The 14,328-nt window shown below is 34.8% G+C and overlaps 1 long non-coding RNA gene across 4 annotated transcripts in view; it reads left to right on the top strand.

The window, feature by feature from the left end:
* LOC109496175 overlaps window positions 1–14,328 on the top strand; it is a 593,347-nt gene that overhangs the window by 575,169 nt on the left and 3,850 nt on the right. The window lies entirely within an intron of this gene.

A 14,328-nucleotide genomic window follows, 5' to 3' on the forward strand; every position in this document is an offset into this window, starting at 1 on the left:
AGCAGGCTCCAGGCTCTGAGCTGTCAGCACAGATCTCGATAGGGGGCTCGAACTCAGGACCCATGAGATCATGACCTGAGCCAAAGCCAGATGCTTAACCAACAGAGCCACCCAGGTGTCCCATTTCATAGCCAATTCTAATTCAAATAATCTGTTTTGAGTGTTTTACTCTTATTTCTGTGGCATTCTCTTTAATTAAACAGAGATGTTCTCTATTAGCTTAAACCACATTCTGCATTCTCAAGCCATAAACTATATTTGGTAGTGTTTCCAATCAGGTCGGTAAACAAACTAGCTCTTGAAATTGACAAGTATCTTCAATATTGTCCATAGTGAATACTCTGAAATTTGCCTTCACTGACAGTGTGAAAGCCATTGATATTCACTGATGTTACAGTACAACTAAGAAAAAATAATATTGGAACCTGTTTTGAGTTTTAGTGACAATGGGTTTCTCTTGCATAAAGCTAGCTAGACATTCCATTGTAATAACAAACCACATTTATTATCCAGAAGTTAAAATATCAATAGCAGTTTCAAGTAAATAGCCAATAGTTTTCTATCATATATTATTCTAATGTATAAGATTGGGCATTGCAATCTCAGTCTTAAAATAAATTTTTCAACTGTGATGACATTGGCAAACTGTATCGTAATCTGCAATGTATCAAATTTAAGAAGTTGAGAATACAGCCTGAAAATGATTGTTGGTAAATATTATCCCAGTTCTTCTGAATTGCCTATTGCTAAATACAATAACTGGAAAATGAGAGATATTCTTTAGTTACAATAAGCTTTATCTTTCTTTATAGTTGAGATAAAGCAAAGGCAATAGTATGAAAAATTATGACGTATTTACTAGTCTAATGAACAAAAATAACTAATGTGGAACTCCATTCTGCCATGCTACTAGCTCGGCAGTCTTTAAAAGTTACCCAAACTCTTAGACTCTTTCATGATTTCTTTACAGCGTGTTGTATGTATGATTTATATCATTTATATATAATATGATTTATTTCTTATATACTGTACACTAGATGGGACTGCACATTAGGTCCAGGTTCACTAATCCATGTTTCTCATTTCTGCTTGGAATATATGATTTATGAAAGTTGATGACAGGATATGCCTCTGGGCTTTAATAATAGATGCTTTTTAGTCAAAATGCCCACTGTCTGAATCACCTTCCCGGTTTTGAGAAATGCATATTTGTGTGATTATTGGAAAGAGAAAAATATCTTTCTTCAGAAAGAAGTCTGAGGGAACAGACGCCACCTTTATCCTTTGATACCAAGCACGAGGACACGTAGCTAGTTTCCACCAGGTATCCACCAAGGATTTTGAGTCTTCGACACGTGACTCAAGATCAAGAGAAAATGAAATTAGAATCTTAGTGATGGAGTGGGGAGAACAGTATTTGTATTTATTTGTGTTTGTATTTGTATCAGTATTTGTATGTCCGAGTAAAGACAGGGTTATTTACTTGAGACAGAACTGTCTATATTTCCAGGCTTAGTTTCCAAGTATCTTGTGAAACCTGTAGGTTAAATTTATTTTCCTGCTAACATTAAAGCATGTTGCTAACATGTACATTCAAAACTCTGGCTGAATGACTGGAACACCTATTATACAACAGCTCTTGACATAATTTTAAGTCACTGAGACAGCCAACCTAAATGCTAAATGTAAAACTCTAAAAGCTCATGAACATGCTTTTGAAGTGGGGAAAAAATAAGACATGGGTTTTATTTGGAAGAAAAGAAAGAAAGAAAGAAAGAAAGAAAGAAAGAAAGAAAGAAAGAAAAGAAAAGAAAGAAAGAAAGAAAGAAAGAAAGAAAGAAAGAAAGAAAGAAAGAAAGAAGAGAAAGAAAGAGGGAGGGAAGGAAGGAAGGAAGGAAGGAAGGAAGGAAGGAAGGAAGGAAGGAAAAGAAACAGAGGGAAGGAGGGAGAGAGGGAGGAAGGAAGGAAGGAAGGAAGGAAGGAAGGAAGGAAGGAAGGAAGGAAGGAAATACAGTATGTAGTGGACTGATAGAACATCATGAGAAAAGTAGCAATGTGCCAACCGAAGACAAGATGAAATTAGAAAATGGATTAAAGCCTGTCACTGCGGACATGTCCCCAGTCAATGCTTTGCCTAGTGATGATTTTGTCTGCTTATTAAGGAAGGGGAAATGGGTAAATAAAGTCAATATATCCCCAAGGTTGACAAAGGACTCAGATATTTGTGGTTCCTAGAATGAGTAAAGCAAGAAGGGTAGCAGTGAAATGACATTTAGTGCAGTTAAGTTCTGGAACATATAAGTAAGATCAACTAACATGAAATTTCTAAGTACAGAGAATATCTCATCTTCTAAGTACACTAAACTTTTACAGAATATTTTTATTCATTTGAATGATCAACTTTAAATTTCAGAAGTTCTATTCACGCTTGGATGTGTGTCTGGAGGGGTATACATGGAGCCCCTATTCCACATATCAGTAAATGTTTATTGATTTGAACAAAAAGGATATTTTCTGTATCATGAGGTCTCTTTACTTAGAAAAATGAACACATAATGACAATATCAGGAGGTAATATGCTGAGTAAGACTTGTATTTTTGAGACAAATAAATCATGAAAATGTTTCGAAGAAAACCACAATAAGCAATGAAGTTCATATTTTGAGGAAATTATAATCATATTGGAAAGTATTTGTAGAAAACATGTAAACCAAATCTGGTAAATATACTGAAGGAATGAGGAAAGTCACATCAAACTTGTATCTAATTGAGTAAAGAAGAGTTTAGCATACACATCTTTGAGAAACTCCCAAGACTTTTTAGTAATTTTGAAGGCATAATCCCTAAAATCAATCATTTAAACATTGAATTAAGATGTCTCTTATCATTTATTTATGTTAGTAATCCAATTGAGTTTACCAATATCTTATTGAAAGTGACATCAGCAAATCTCAGGACCAATATTAAAGCATGTCAATATGTTTCAGAGACGGTAAAAACTTTGATGACTGCCAAAAATCTTAGTGTAATTCGTAAACTCTTTGTATTATGATGAAGTCCCCTAGCTAGCTGTGCAAAGCCTGTATGTTAATGCATGATACACAAATAGAGACCAGGAATTCTTCCACAAGTACAACTAATGTCTATTTCTTGCATTTACCTGAATTATTTAAAACATTTACAATAATTTTAAAATATTAAGACAATTATATCAGAGCTATAGTACTAAATTATGAACCATTTACTGGGAGATTCTATACTGAAATTATATTTCTACCAGAAGAGAGCTATCACACATAATGCAAATGGCTATAGATGGACCTATTGACCTTACTGCTTTTTAAAAAAGAGAAACAAATTTAAAATATTCCTTGATCTTGAAGTTTATAGCGAGCAAATTAGTAAATACTACTTAGGTAACATCATTTTCATGTACAGAAAGTCAGTTAATAACAATTCACATACTGGATTATAAAATACTCACTACTGTTAATTGTCCTTTTTGGTTTTGTGGGACATGATTTTAATTATTTATGTACATGGATCAATTTGATTTGCTGGGAGAAAATTAATGACTATACATATTTTTACTCTTTCCATGATTTTTCTGACAGTCTTTTGAAAGTATTTTATGATATTTAAAAATGAAAATCTATAACTAGCTTAAAATAATTATTTCTGGAATCCTTTTAAGAATCCAAAGAATTAATTAAACTTGATATTTTAATGATTTTATATATTCAAGAATGAAAATCACTAAAGCTTTGATCTTTGCTTAGTTATTTAAAAACCCTGATTTTGAAGATATTTTCAGAGGCCATCTATTATGTTCAATATCCTGTCTTCACAAACTAGCAAATGGACCGTTCAAAGAAAATTATTCCCTAGTATAACTCACCCATTCTTGATAATCAAAAAATTCAGAAACAAAACAAGACAAAAACAGAAACAAAAAAATACCGGATGACTGATTCTATTCTGTCTCCTGTTGAGGGAGCACATGAAGATGGGAGTTTACACATATTTTACAAGAAAGTTACTAGACTCTTCCCTAAAGTATCACTCATGCTTCTTCATAAAACTTTTTTCTCCCTTCAGTGTGTGAGTCACTTGGATGTAAAAATGAATAGAAATATTGCATGCCCTTCAAGAGAATATTATCAATCAGGGAAACAAACATATAAAATATGGAAAAGATGGAGTGAGTAGAGTAAATGGAGCTATGAATAAAATAAATTTGATTACAAAGGAAAGAATTATAAATAATGCTCCAGGATTAAGATAAAGCTTCACAGACAAAGTACATTGGAACAAGAACTTGAATGGTGACTAGGATTTAAGAAGACAGAAAACAGAAGGGTACCCCAGAAAGAATGAAGTTATGTTGCAAAAATTTACACATGTGAAACAGCACAAAACACTGGAACCCTTGACTACGGAGCCAAACAATGTATACTACTAGATTTTGTTTATTTAAGGGTTTTATTCTTAAGCATTTGTAAAATTTCCTTAAGATTGACATTCTCTCAAGACATGTTTGAGAGAATAAAATTTACAAGTACATATATTAAAAGTAGATAAGTAACCCTCAGACTATTAAAGTTCTTTGCTAAAATGTTAAAAAATATATTAAATTAGATAGGAACACTCTCAGGCGGAATTCTTCAAAGTTTATTAAACATAGATGAGGAAGTCTAAGAAAAGGAAGAGACACTTCCAGAAAGTTTTCTAATAAGTTTTGCTAAGAACTTCCTCTGCATTTTTTTTCAACACTAACATTTACATTGTTGCATAGAATGAGAAGGAGTAGTGATATACATAGAGATTTCAAAACATTGGTAGCATTGACAGCCTCTTATTAATAAGTTACAGGACTATTTTTCCAGACAGCCAAATTGAAGAGGAAGACAGAGAGAGAGAGAGAGAGAGAGAGAGAGAGAGAGAGAGAGAGAAGGAGAAGAAAGAAAAAAAGGGTGACTTTGCAGAGTTACAAATTTGGGCTTGATAGACTCTATGTTTCTAACAACCTGAGTCATACGGAAACCATATTCATCACAAAAGCGTGTGGCTGAGTTGACGCTGTTGAATCAGAAATACACATTTTTGGAGAAAAGATGGACAAGGTGATCTCACACATTCTTGTTCTAAGGTTGTATTGTTCCAAAGGATCTGTTTCAAAATTGTAACATATATAATGCATATGATATACATACTTATGGTGATGATGATTCTTCTCCCAAATTTGGAGAAATGTCTCTAAAAGAAAAGAAAGGTGCAGGGAACTGATTGGTGGGTTTGAACCCACTATAAAGGCTCCATTCTTTGGGAATCTTAATTCCTTGTCTCATATGTTTGCTTGTGATCCAAGAATAAAGTCTGGTGAGTGGCTCCTCTCACTGCCCAGTTCCTAGTAGGAGTAACTGGAGAAAAAGTTGTATCAGATGCTGAGTGACCAATTTTGTAAACTTTTTTTTAAAGTTTATTTATTTATTTTGAGAGAGAGAGCAAGCACAAGCGAGAGAGAGGCAGAGAGAGGAGAAAGAGAATCCCAAGCAGGTAGAGCCCAACATGGGCTCGGACTCATGAACTGTGAGATCATGACCTGAGTTGAAATCAAACGTTTGATGCTTAACTGATGGAGCCCCCCAGATGCCCCTGTTTTATAAACTTTTCACTCACTGAACACTTCTTTAAAGACTCAAATTTCTCATTTCAAAAGATACAATGTCACTATATTTCATAGGATTGAAGATTAGATGTGGTAATATAGGGTAGATGTATACAGCAAGGACTCAATAACATTAGTAAGTACTGTCTTAATTATTGTATTTTCTTAACGTTCTGACATATAAAGACTAAGGAAGGAAGAAAAACGAATTGGTGGTGAGCCGCAAAGTATGCAAAAGTACTTCAACTTCACAACAGTACTCTAACCTTGCATCTATTTAGAAATAAAGAAAAGGATGATCATGCAATGTCAATCAGGTCAGGAAGACATATTTATGCTGTGTAGGACAGAGGTACAGGAGCAAAACAGCATTGAACCCAGTAACAATTATATGATATTATGGTGGCATAATGGCAAACTTAACCCATACTAATACTAATGCAAGACAGTATTATTTATGACTTCCGTTAGATTTGTAGCCAGCCTCAAGCTACATTCTCTGTCTATTCTAGTTTTTCCAGCCTCAAAACACTGTTATTTTTTCCCTTTTTTATGATACTACTGCCCCAGACCATCATGATTATTATGGGTTTCCAAAGCATTTTTCAGAATATTATGTTTCTTAAAGCCTGTGCAAAAGGTGAGTAGAATCATTTTGCAGGTGAATGAAATAAAAACACTGAAGCATTAAATAACAATGAGGCTTCACAGCTGTTACTTTTGATACATTCTGTAGATTCTGAGTTTATTTTTAAAATACCATGTAGGTATTGCTGTCTTGATAATTTTCTATGCAGTATTGAGCCTGTAGGGCATTGTGATAGACTTTGTTTCCTTTCTTTCACCACTTGTGAAAGATTTGGCTAACTCCAAACTACTTGTAAATTATATTCAGCACACACAAGAATATACCATGAATTCCTGTTTTATTTGGCTGTATCAAAGCTAACACCTGCACCTTGTTTAGCAAGTCACCTGCAGAGTGGGATAAAGTGATTAAAAAGATGTATTTTATTTACTGTTTTGGTGACTTTTGCTTCTTTTCAGTTAAACTGCATGTATTTAGTGCCCACTATGTGTTAGAGGCCTCTTATTGCAAACCTTGAGAGATAAACATCAAAATTCATTTTACAGATGAGTAAACTGAAGTTGATAGAGAATGCGTTTTTAATACTTATTTATTTGTTTATTTATTTATTTTTGAGAGAGAGAGAATGAGCATGAGCAGGGGAGGTACAGAGAGAGAGGGAGACAGAGGATCCGAAGCTGGCTCTGTGCTGACAGCAGAGAGCCCAATATGGGGCTCTGAACTTAGGAACCATGAGATCATGACCTGAGCCGAAGTCAGATAATCAACCAATTGAGCCACCCAAGTGTCCTGATAGAGAATGTTTTCAGGGGGCCACACAGGCCCAAAGTGGGGAAGTTCATGTCTGTTTGAATTCCAGTGTGATGCTCTTTCCATTGGAGCTAAATTTGGTGACTGTGATATCATGCCATGTTCCTTTTGCAGAAGTATTTGAACAGGATGTTCATCTTCATCAGGATGTTCATGTTCATCTCAAATCCATCAATATTTCTGTTGCCTGAAATTATTTTTATTTTGTGTCTTGAAGAATGGAAATTTAAATGTGACAGAAGAGATCTGGGTTTGTGTCTGTTCCCTATCTATTATCAAATAATCTGAGCAAGTCACTTTGATTTACCTGGATTTCAGTTATCTTTCCTGTAAATATGGAATTAATTACATTTAGATCATAATTTTGATGATCAAGTGAAATAATTTATATAAAAGCACAGTGAATGGAAAATAATCTATAGTTTTAAGGTATTGGAATGTTATTCAGCTGATATTTTTCAAATCAGAATTCCAGCAAGAGACTCACTAAATATAAACCCACAAGTAAATAATAAGTTTGTTGTATTCTCTTTACCAGCTAATTATTCTTGACTAGGGGCATGATTTTTCTTGTACCTCTGCCCCCAATTAAGAGGGTTTAGTTGGGAAAAATGTGAATATTGTTAAACTCTCAATGTATATACTTTTTATATAGACTCAATATATAGAATTTTTTTATTTTTTTATTTTTTTAGCTACCACAATTCTTGAGACTGTGTCCTACTTACTGGATCTGCTTTCATTTTCATTACTGGCATTTTTTTCCTGATTCATATCAATGCAACAACTGTCCTCACTCCCTTCCACTAAAACTGTGATCACTAGCTTTTCTAATGCTTTCATTTGCTGACTTCTATTTTCATTTCAGACTGATATCATTGTTGCTACTTTTAGCCTTTGAAAACTATTTCTGAATTGTGTTTCCTATTGCTCTTGTCTGTTTTGTTGGTCATTCTTTCTGTTTTCATTTCTGCGTATACTTATTGTTACCCTTAAAATGTGGAGGTTACAAGGGGCTCATCCTGAGTACTCTTAACTCATGCTTTTATCCAGTTATTATATTTATTCTCATTGTAATAGAGCATCTGCCCACTTCCTTAGGCATCTTCTCTATGTCCCTTCTGCTATTGCCATCAACAACTGTGACCTTGTTTACTCCTCTTTTTTAATATCTAATGAGACCACAAATATATACCCATCCGAGTTGGAAAAATTTCTGTCTCTCTTCTCTCTTTTCTCTCTTCTCTTTCTTTCTTTTCAGAATTGAGACTGAGATTAGAGGCAGCAACTTAATTTTTGGTTTTTTTTCAAAACAGATAATGAGGTCACCAAACCCTGATTGGATGGTGGAGAGAAAGCAAAAGTTGGTGAACAGAGCTAGATGCACTTTAGCAAATGCCAAGAAAGAAACGAAGATGAGATATATAAATATAGACCATGCTTTTTAGGTTTCTGATATATCTTCAAGTCCTGATTCTTTTCCTTGTGTTTTGTAATAAACATTTTTCTTCTTATAACGCATTCACTTTATTTTCTTAAATAGCAAACTATTTGTTTATATTGATTGCAAATTGGCAATATTAACTAATATTCTAACATGTTCAACTAAAATCAGCATGCTTTGAATCTGAAATGTGTAACTACAACATGGACTCTAGGTTATTTCATGTGGAAACACAACAACTTGAACTTAATATGTCCATTATATTTCTCTCACCTTTACCATTTGTTTATTTTCTCTGTTACTACCACATGCCCCAAACTAAATGATTTGATAGACTTTTTATATTTTGCACTTCAGAAAATGAGAAAAGATAGATTGTCAGGCACAGACATAGAACATTTCATAGAGTAAACTCAATAAAAGTAACTCAATTAAACTCCTAGTGTAACACAAAAAATGTTATCTATTATCAATTTTATAATTATTATAGCCTACATGTTATCACACATAATGTTATTAAACAGAAAACCTGGGAACGCTACCATAAAATAAAACATGTACTAGTTTTTCATAAGTAGACTCATTGTTTTTGCTGAATGAGAAAAATTTTATCACAGTAAACCAATGTGGAAAGTTTTCTTCCATCCAATAGAAGAAGAAAAAAAACATTAGAATTTTCATATTAAGATAGCGGTCAGAATGTGTTCAGCAAAGGTCAGAGAGAAATGATAAAACTGAAGAATTATATCAAAAGAAAGAGAATTCATTACTGAAATTAATAGCAAATGGGTGAATCAATTTTGCAAATGATATTAAAACCTGTTGTCTCAAATTTAAAATTTATAAAGACTCTACTTAAGTTGAACTTGCTGCAAGATGAAATAACAACAGAGTTTGGTATTTTCTTTAATTAATGGTAGAAAAAAATCCTCTCTTTGTCTTACATACTTTATTTTATTTTTTATTTTTTTTAACATTTATTTATTTTTGAGACAGAGAGAGACAGAGCATGAACGGAAGAGGGTCAGAGACAGAGGGAGACACACAGAATCGGAAACAGGCTCCAGGCTCTGAGCTGTCAGCACAGAGCCCGACACAGGGCTTCAACTCACAGATTGCGAGATCATGACCTGAGCCAAAGTCGGACACTTAACCTATTGAGCCACCCAGGCACCCCTGTCCTCCATACTTTAATAACCCCATCACATAAAAACAGATGAAGGAAATGAGAGGGAGGGAAAACAAAAAATGAAGGGAAAGGTCTCCTTATATGCATACAATATCAGGATCAACTACAAGGAATAATACCTTTCCATCCCTCACCCAATTCCTATGTGGGGTCCAAGGCCACCTGTGAATAGATGGAACAGGAATTAAAACACTATTGGCATAGTACCATGGCCAACATACCAAAAGATGGAGAGAGAGAAGAGAATTTCCCAAGGAGCAAGGCCCTGAGCCTCATCTGCTTCCCCAGGGGGGTGGGGGGAATGAGACATCTTGGCTCAGCAAGAAGGCAGTTGGCACAAATCACAGATGCCTTAGCAGAATTCTCCAGATCACCAACTACATGCTAAAGAATGTCCAGAAGTCTATCCAGTCCATGCTGTTCTCTGCTTTCTACAAGACATCTCTTCAGGCTTGAAACCGACAGCTGACCTGATTCTCCTCTTTTTGGAAGGCAAGAGAATAAGTGTTTATTCTACCTTCTCTACATCTAGGCTACTCCCATTATTACTTCCCTGGCTCTAAAGAGACAGAAGCCTCCTAACTAAGCAGGCTCCCTTTGTGAAAGTCAGCTTGAGTGAAGCATTTACCTAAAATATGGCTCCTTTGTGTAGTATCCAAAGTTAATACAGGTGCCCTGATATAGGAAGCTTCCCAAAAAGATAAGCACTGGTATTAGTACTAATACTTGAACTATTTAGTACCACTAGTAGTAGAATGCAGTACTGCTTATGCTAGTGATATTCAGTACTGACACCATTACTAAATAACTAGCATTCTAGCTTAGAACAACAAGCTGTACAGAACTAGCCTCCTTAGTTATATATTTGGCTATACTATTAACTTTCATATTCCTTCATCATTACAAATATATTTTAAAACATCTTTGGCTAAACTAGAATAAAGACAATTTAAGCGTTTCCCAAATTCATTGTGATAAGAAATCCATTATATGTCATTCAGTGTTATGTGTATTTTATTTGCAAGTATGCCTATGCTAACTAATTGCATGTTACCCTACTTTTTTTTATAAAATGAATTTTTCAACACTGTTTTGGTTGATTGATGAACATCTATATTATAGTACCCTCCAGATACTAACATTGAGTACAACTAACAAACAAAACTGAATCGGGTGGAACACACTGTAGCAGCCGTGCTGTAGAATAATGTTCTCTCCTCAGTGTGCTATTTAGGTTATATGCGTCTGTTCTTGCTACCCATTTTGAAATATGATAATTTGTTAATGGGGTGAGAGCTCATGAAACTTGTTATGAATTTTACACCTTAGTAAAAAATGTTGGAAGATAGAGATTGAAGCCAGTTTAGGGAACAGTTGCTTTAGAAATTTGTTTACACATTTTGAAATGATCAGTTAAAATGCTTCCACAGCTTGGCTTTTAAGTTAATATTTAATAAATACTCAAATTACATTGACTTCTAAAACCATTTTTAAATATATAACTCTGTTATGAAGCTCTGGCTAGCTGCTCAGGGATCTAATGATGTTGGGGGAGGTCATTGAGAGGACATGCTGGCTTGTTCACCTGTAAGCTGACCCCAGGCAGTAGGAGTCTCCTCACCCCCTTTCCTGTTCTTGGAATATACGTTCTGCCTACTGCTCCCACAATGGGAGCTGTTCTGAGTACATAGCTTTAAGGGAGTAAGGGTATTGTTGAAACTATTTGGACTGAGTATGTGAGTGAACACCATTAAGTCCTCTATATAACTTTTTTTTTAACTTTTTAAATGTTTATTTATTCTTGAGAGAGAGATAGAATATGAGCAGGGGAAGGGCAGAGAGAGTAGGAGACACAGAACTCGAAGCAGGCTCCAGGCTCTGAGCTGTCAGCACAGAGCCTGATGTGAGGCTTGAACCCACAAACCGCAAGATCATGACCTGAGCTGAAATCGGACGCCTGACCGACTGAGCCACCCAGGCGGCCCTTTATATAAACTTTTAAGATTCTGATGGGTGGGTGTGGAGATCTACTCATCTTGTAGATGCCCAAGGCAAACCTTGTATGTAAGTTTGCTTGCTTATTAACACCTCCACCTATGAATCTGGAGTGACCTGACTCTGTCTTTGGTCTCTCCTTGCCTTCTGCATATGGTGCCCATTTCAGATTTCACCTTGAGAACTCCCCAGGTTGTGAACTAACAAAGGTGTACTTTTAAGTATAAAAAAGAGGAACAGATGCCTAATTCTAAGTCTCTACTTTTTATATATTTAAAAAAAACTATCTGCCTATCATTTCTTTTTTTATCTAAAATTTCAGCAATCAGGGGAGATGAGATAGCTGTTCTTCATTTATATTGACTCAACTTTAAGAATACACGCTAATGCTTTGAGAGGATAATATTCTTCAGTTATATTGGTAGTAAGAAAAAAGTTTGTTCATATTCACCTTCATGGTTATTATTAAATAACATAAACAACATTTTGAGAAATGTGTAAGATAACAATTTCTAAATTTTCTTGGTGTTTCCTATCACGTTTGTGTTATATAGATAAGACTTTAGCTATGTGGTGTCATTTTAATTACATCATGTAGTTATCAGTAAAGTAGATTAAATGAATTCATTTTTTTAAATGTTAAGAATGGCATGAACAATAATAATGCTCTTGAGGCTAAAAAAAAAAGCTTGCTCAGAATAGTAAATGGTATTTTTTTAAAGTTTATTTATTTATTCTGAGAGAGAGTGTGTGCATGTGTGCAAGAGTAGGGGGAGGAGCAGAGAGAGGGACAGAAAGAAACCCAAGCTATGGACCCTGAAAATGGGGCCGAGGCTCAAACTCACCAATGGTGAGATCATGACATTAAGCTGAAAATCAAGAGTAGGCTGCCTACCTCACTGAGCCACCCAGACACCCCTTAAATGGTATTTTTTGCCTTTTTCTCTAAATAGGTGTGTGTAATGCTTGTTAAATTTCCAATGCACCCAAATAGAGTCTTTCTCAAGTGAGAAAATTCAGTAAAAGCCCTGATCTCCATCATGGTCAACCTTTGCCCCATCCTTGTTTCAGAGATGACTCTTTCTATAGAAAATGCTAAGTGACTAATTAAACATGTGGTGAAATTTTGTTGGAGCAAAAATGCACAAGATTTAGAATGTCCAGGTCAGAATTACAGCTTAATTTTATGATTTTTCTTACAATTTCCAAGATTCTACACCTACCTTACCTGTTTGCTTTGGGTCTCCAATGATACATTAATCAATTAAGAAATTCAATTATTTTAAATACATTCGGTCCATATTTTTTGAACACCTACATCATGCCAAGAGCTATATTAAGTGTTGGGAAAACCGAGATAAGATACCCCATATTGAAGGACAGAATCTTAATGAATATTATAAATTCCTAATCATATTAGTCATATATTAAAAGACCTAAATCCTTCTCACTTAGGGTAATACAAGGAAAACTAATTAACATTAGACAGATAAACAGGTAGTAAACACTATATGACCTAAAATTTTTACCTAATCATATTTCTCTGCCTCTAAAAAATATAGCAAATGAAATCACCTAAATATTCTGTATAATACCTCATGCCCTTTTATAATATGACAAAGGTTTTCCTGAGAGATCTCTAATATGCTTGAGATTTTCTTAAACAGATTTCTAACAAGCAGGCAGCCATTCCACAAAAAGAAATTGGTATTAATATATAAAAATGATATTCATCCTTTTTATGATTTTCTAGATGGGATTTGCATATAATTCTTATTAAGATTTGACACCTATTCATTTCAAAGCCAATGTTCTAAAAGGTTCTACTATATATTAGAAATAATAAGTATGGTATATTATAACATCATAATGATAGAGAGAGAAAATGTCTTATTTATTATGGTAATAAGTCAGGTAATAAAATATAACCTATGTTGGACCTAGAGGATTAAAATATATTTTAAATCAATTTAAAACAGTAAAATACAGACATTTAAAGTTTATGCTAAACTGGGACAGAGAATTAACCTGGCTGGAATAAAGAGAAACAGTCTCGTCAGCTCAGCTGAACTAAGACAAGAGCCGAACTGCCAGCTGTGTGAGCAGCCAGTGAAAATAAGCCAGAATGGCAGTCAAGTCTTTAATCACTTAGTGTGATTGTATGTGCAAGTGGCTAAACTCCTCTCCTCTTCCATTTTCCACATGGAACTGCATTCCACGTCATTCTGTTGGAAGAAATGGAACTGGGTGGAGGGTTTAGATTTAGGTCAGGATATCAGCATAGTGGAAAAGTACTTAGTTTATTGAGTCTGAGTAGATAAGTGCCTTCAAATTTTCCCCTTTCTCCCAATAAGAAAGTCTCCTCAGATGTTCCTGACAAAAACCTTGGCAGAAGTCTCCAGATAAAGAGGTCTCTGAATAAAGATGCTTGGCTAGCATTGCAGATATGCATAAGAACACGGCTGGCAAGGGGGTGGTGGGGCTAAGTCCAGGAATGCAACCGTCTTCAGAGACTGAAATGCCCTGGCTGTGCTTCAAGTCTGGTGTGAGGAGGGCAGCCTCCCTCTTGAGGCCAGGTAAAGGCCTAATAATTTCATATGGCTGGGTCTGAAAAAATCACATATGGGTTTTTT

This window comes from Felis catus, chromosome F2, assembly GCF_018350175.1.
Source record: "Felis catus isolate Fca126 chromosome F2, F.catus_Fca126_mat1.0, whole genome shotgun sequence".
NCBI classification, from domain to species: Eukaryota; Metazoa; Chordata; class Mammalia; order Carnivora; family Felidae; genus Felis; species Felis catus.